This window comes from Galeopterus variegatus, unplaced genomic scaffold (assembly GCF_000696425.1).
Source record: "Galeopterus variegatus unplaced genomic scaffold, G_variegatus-3.0.2 Scaffold2696, whole genome shotgun sequence".
Lineage (NCBI taxonomy): Eukaryota > Metazoa > Chordata > Mammalia > Dermoptera > Cynocephalidae > Galeopterus > Galeopterus variegatus.
The window spans coordinates 52,146-57,860 of record NW_007728807.1 but is presented as its reverse complement, the minus strand read 5'-3'; the positions used below and the strand labels follow the sequence as shown (position 1 = coordinate 57,860).

Here is a 5,715-nt window from a genome sequence, read left to right as displayed (position 1 = left end):
ACTCAGAAAGAAATTCCAAAATATGAATTCGAATAGCAGCATTACTGGTTTATGTGTTTAGCAAAGGAAACACTGACTCTGATAAATAACATCTGGTATTTTTGTTTTAAAATACTCTATTTTATACTCACACTTTAAGTCAAGCATTATGTTAGGTTCCCATATGTTTAGGATATAATTTTTAACTATTATTACCTGATTTAATCATTAAATTTAAAATTCTTTGCCATGATATATATGTTCAAATTCAAACCATTTTAAAATGTGATGAATGAACTTCACCCAAGTTGGCAACAGTTCTGGTACTAAAAACCGTGGTTGTTTCTTCTGTTTACGTAACCTGCTTAGCATTGAATCCCTCCTTACCACGAGGGTTTTTCCTAAGAAGAGTGCTGTTATTATTTACCCTTAATGTCTACAACCCGTGACATGAGATTTTTAAAGGTCTTTATGTGAACTATGATATTGTAATTTTTGTAAGCATTTTAAAAAGGGTAACAAAAGTATGTTTATATACTAATTCTGATCAGAACATTAAGCACAGAAAAATTGATGGTATTCATTAGGTTTTAAGTGAATGAAGTAGTTCCTTATAATAACCATTGTACAGTAAGGATAAAACACTAACTCATTGTGTATTCATTTAAAATTGTATGTATTTTTAAATTGCCAGAAAAAAAGAAAAAAAAAACTTTGTACATTTGAAGATTTTTTTTCAACAGCTTTTCATCTTCAGTGTCTTAATATGGAACTTAACCCTTACCAAAAAAGGAAGTTGGCAAAACAGCCTCCTGGCACAAACACTTTTTTAATAATGGTAGCCTAAAACTTAATATTTTTATAAAGTATTATAATATTGTTTTGTGGATAATTGAAATAAAAATTCTCATTGAATGCACCTATTTATCTTTTTAGTTATTTATATTTTCTCATTAATTTTTAAAAATTTGGTATATTCTAGGGCCGAGCCCGTGGCGCACTTGGGAGAGTGCAGCGCTGGGAGCGCAGCAGCGCTCCCGCCGCGGGTTCGGATCCTATATAGGGATGGCCGGTGCGATGTGCTCACTGGCTGAGCACGGTGCGGCCGGTCACAAAAAGGACAAAAAAAAAATTGGTATATTCTGAACTTATTCTTCCATCCCATTTATGTAAATCTTCATTTAGATCTCATAGTAAAGTTCTTCTCCACACTTTGTTTGGAGTTGGAAGAGTCTCGTCTTGTGTCTGATTACACTGTTCTAAGGATGTCGTTTCAGTATTGCTGGAGACCAGGTCCCCATTTTGTTAAAAAAGAAGCAATGTGCAGAGATGAGGAACAGCATGTGCCCCAGTAGCATTATTTCCCTAAAATCAGCTCCTCCCTGCCCTTACTCCAGTGTCTCCTTTTCTTAGTTTAAACTACTTCAAGTTGAGTTTTTGTCACCGGCAACCAGAGTACTGATTAATTAACTGAAAATAGTTAATAGAGAAAATTATTCTGATTAAAGTAAGCAACCTACGCCCAATACCATCTGTTTGCCCTCCACATCCAGGCTCTGCCCTGCTCCTGCAGGAATACTGAGCTGTGCTTATCAGGGAGTTCCGTTGCTCTCCGGATTTGCATTGTGTCAAGCCGGTGAGGAGCTCTAGGAGATCAGAGGAAACCGGAAGGAGAGGTCAAGGTATTTATTCCCCTGACTCCCTCCCTGTGAGTTTGGGCTGGCTGTATCCTTCAGCCAGTCAAAGGTTCCTCTCAATAGGACCTCCCCCATACACCTCTCCTTTTGGGGACTGGTAGCAGCTCTCCTTCTGTATCTTTTCTGCATGGTGACGGTTTTGCTGCTACTGGATTATACCTGGTGTTTCCTCTATCCTGCCAACCCCTTTGTAAATATCCTTGATTTATCTTTTAATTTGAGCATTTATCTTTTAATTAAAGCATATCTTTTAATTTGAGCATGTCATCTGTTTCCAGTTGGGACCCTGACTGATCCTTGTCCTAATACCAACAGCTGCATGAGTAGAAAGTAGGAAACAGTTTATACAAAACAGGAACATTTTCAGTACCAAAGCAACACATACAATAATGTATTAAATGTAAAATTACCACAAAGCTTGATTAGTTGTGGAGATAATCATACCAAATCTTGAGGCTATTTGAAACTTCAAAACTAGAATCATAAGAGATTTGCAATTTAATTTCCATTTTTCAAAAATTGGTGAACTATATGTGGTAAGACTCCGTTAAACAATATTTAATTAGCTGTTAACACCCCAATTCAAGAATGAATTATTCAGTTCATTAATTGAATAAAAAATAAATAGGAATGAGAGATGGGGGTGCTAAGAAGAGGAAATGGAATTCTAAAAAAGCACCCAGATACTTAGTAAAACAATAGAAGCTAAGTTAAAGAGATAATGTGTGAATGGCCTCCAGATCTTTAAGAAACAGATGTCTAATTTTCAACTCTAAGATGCTTGCTGAGCCCAACTTTCCCTTCAGATCAGCTGTACACAGCCATGGGTTAGTGGTGTTAGGGAAGTAAAGGGTTTGGGGTAATGGCCAGAAGGAATAATGACTTGGTATAAAAAAAAAAAAGGATAGGGGCAGATTTCACACCTTAGTTTAAATGCAGTGAGGAAGTAATTTAGCAAATACAGAAAATGAATCCAGTGAGTTGAAGAAAAATAAGTCCCCCAAATATTTGGGGGGACTTGGAGAAACAATGGATTTCAAACATAGATGGGGCAGGGGTTCAATCCAGCTTCACTTAGATCTTAAAGGTCAAGTTAACTTGAGCAAGCTGGAGGACTTTGAGAATCCAAAGTTAAAAATTGCCTCTAGCTTAAGTGCTAACAGGGATGAGAGAAATAAAAAGCAAAACTTTGCAGTTGGCCAAAAGAATTGAAAGTGATTCCAACAAGAACTGAATTATTTTAAGTGGTGTGTCCCCTAAAGGTTATCAAACTCCTATTACTCATAATTGCTCTATTTTCAAGGAAAGCCTTGGCCTCCTAAAAACATTGAGAGAATATACTGTGGAACTAGTCGGCAAACTGACTACATGCTTTTGTCTCCTGTCCTAAATGCCCAAAGGTCTGGGTTGTTGGTTTGGTGATTTGTTTTTGTAATTCTTACCATAGTTAGAAAATCAGAAAAAGGTGGCATTATTAGTTCAGCAGAAATTTCAAGAAACTCCTGAAACCAGCAGAAACCGAGCCCAGGGAAATACAAGAGAAAATTCTGCAGTTCTAAGTGCAATCCCAGAGAGAGTTCAAAGTTAGAATCAACAAACTTAAAAGAGAAGGGAGCCCCAAAGCACATTGTTTCTTTGTTTTATTGACGTATAAATTACATGATAAAATTCACCATTTTAAATGTACAATTAGATGAGTTTTGACAAGTGGATACAGTCATGAAACCGTTGCCACAATCATGATACAGAACATTTCCATCCCATAAAGTTCCATCACGTCCCTTTACAGTCAATCTCCTCTGTTCGCCCTGTCCTCTGGCAACCACTGAGTGCTTTCTGTCACAGTTTATATTTCTAGGCTTTCACATATATGGAACCACACAATAATATGTCACTATGTCTGGTGCTTTTCATTTATCATCGTGCTTTTGAGATTCATCTTTTTATCACTTAGTAATATTCTATTTTATTGTATGGACGTACTACGGTTTGGTTTTGTCCACTTACCAGTTGATGGATGTTTAGGTTGTTTCAAGTTTAGGGCGATCACGGATAAAGCTGCTATGAACATTCAAGTACAAGTTTTCAGTGTAAACAAAGCCTTAAAAATCTTGGATAAATACCTAGTAAATTCTCTTGGATAAATACCTAGGGGTAAGTTTACTGAGTTGTATGGTATGTGGATGTTTAGGTTTCAAAAATCTTGGATAAATACCTAGGGGTAAGTTTACTGAGTTGTATGGTATGTGGATGTTTAGGTTTCTAAGAAACTGCCAACTTGTTTCCGAAGAAGCTGTACCATTTTCTGCTCCCACCGGCATTGTATGGGAGTTGCAGTTGCTGAAAGTCCTTGCCGTACTTGGTATTACCAGTCATTTTAATTGTAGCATTCTGGTGGATATTAGTAGTATGTCATTGTGGGCTTTTTAATTCTTCCGTCCCCCTGCCTCCCCCAACAGCATCATTGTGGTTTTAGTGTGTATTTTCCTAATGACTAGTAATGTTAAGATCTTTTTCATAAGCTTATTTCAAATTTATATATCTTCTTTGGTGGAGTGTCTATTAAAATATTTTGCCCATTTTTTGCATTGAGTCAATCTTACTGAGTTATAATTCTTTGAGTATTCTGAATACAAGTCCTTTATCATATACGTTTTGCAAATATTTTTCTCCCATTCTGCAGCTTGCTTTTTCACTTAATGGTTTCATTCGAGGAGAAAAAAATTTAATGTTGAGGTCATTTATAATTTTTTTTTCCTTTTATGATTCATGCTTTTTGTGTCCTAAGGAAATTAGCCTTATCCAAGTGCACAAAGATTTTCTCTAATGCTTTCTCTAGAAGTTTTATAATTTTAGCTCTTACATGTAGGTATGTATTCCATTTTGAAATAATTTTTGTGATATAAGGGAAGAGTCCAGGGTTGTTTCAACTTATTTGTTCATATGAGGGTCCAGTTGTTCCAGCAGCAATTTGTTGAAATCTTTTACCCATTGAATTTCCTTGACACCTTTTTTATTTTATTTTATTTTATTTTATTTATTTATTTTTTTTGTGATTCTAACATCCCTAAGGCTTTTTATTGCTAAGCTCTCTTTACTCTTCTTAGCCTCCAATCTGACAATTAGTCAAGCCATCAAGAATGAGTTATTTAATCAGTGCCTTATGGGTGTCCTGTGCCAGAAGATATCAATGACCCAAGGGGTGGGGGAGCTGTTGTCCTGCCCTTGCAGAGCTTTGTGGCTTGTTCTGGAGGCAGCAAAAAGCCCATTGCTGAGGTGTGGACGGCCAGGCTGAGAAGCTCACAGCACGGAGGAATCCCAGGCCTGGAGCAGCCAGAGAGGGCTTCCTGGAGGGGTGGGGGCAGGTCTGGAAGGATGGACAAGACAGGGACAGGCAGGAAAGGTAGGGTGGTCAGCATCCTGGGTGTGACAGGAACTCGTATACCAGGTCAGTGTGAGTTAGACCCATGATCTCTGTCTCCATCATCACATGATATATCACAGGTCAAACCATGGCTCTTTATCCTTGACAGTGGATACTCCAGGACACCAGCACCACAGTGTTGAGCTAAATGACCTGTGGCTGAAATCTTCTTTCAAACTGGGCTTAATGAAGTTTTCTGAAGATGGTCCTGAGCTTGGCACTGGAAATCATGGTAAAAAATGACAGTAGTAGGTAGTTATTGAATGCTTACCATGTGCAGGCTCCACGTCCCTCAGCGAGTGGGTGGTTGTGGAAGGAATAATAGGCAGCAACAGCAGCATCAAAGCTGGCACTGACATGACTACTTACTGCGTGTAGTAAACAGTGGAGAGGAGATCATTAGATTCTAAGTGACCTGTACGGATTAACTTCTGTCTGCTGGCAGTCCCACAGGGCAGGCACTCTTACTATTCCCACATCTCAGTGAGGAGGCTAAGGTATGGAAAGGGTCAAGGTCCTTGCCTAAGACCATGTAACTAGTAAGTGGTGGAGACGGGATTGGAACCCAGGCACCAGGACCCAGGGGAGGGATGTAGCAAGCTCTGCCTGCCTCAG

At 38.3% G+C, this 5,715-nt stretch overlaps 1 long non-coding RNA gene across 1 annotated transcript in view; it reads left to right on the top strand.

The window, feature by feature from the left end:
• Positions 1 to 898, top strand: part of LOC103598646 — a 2,582-nt gene extending 1,684 nt beyond the window's left edge. Inside the window, exon 2 of the long non-coding RNA XR_551215.1 lies at positions 91 to 898. This is a non-coding gene — a long non-coding RNA (uncharacterized LOC103598646). The remainder of the gene's footprint in view (positions 1 to 90) is intronic.
• The last annotated feature ends 4,817 nt before the right edge of the window (positions 899 to 5,715 follow it).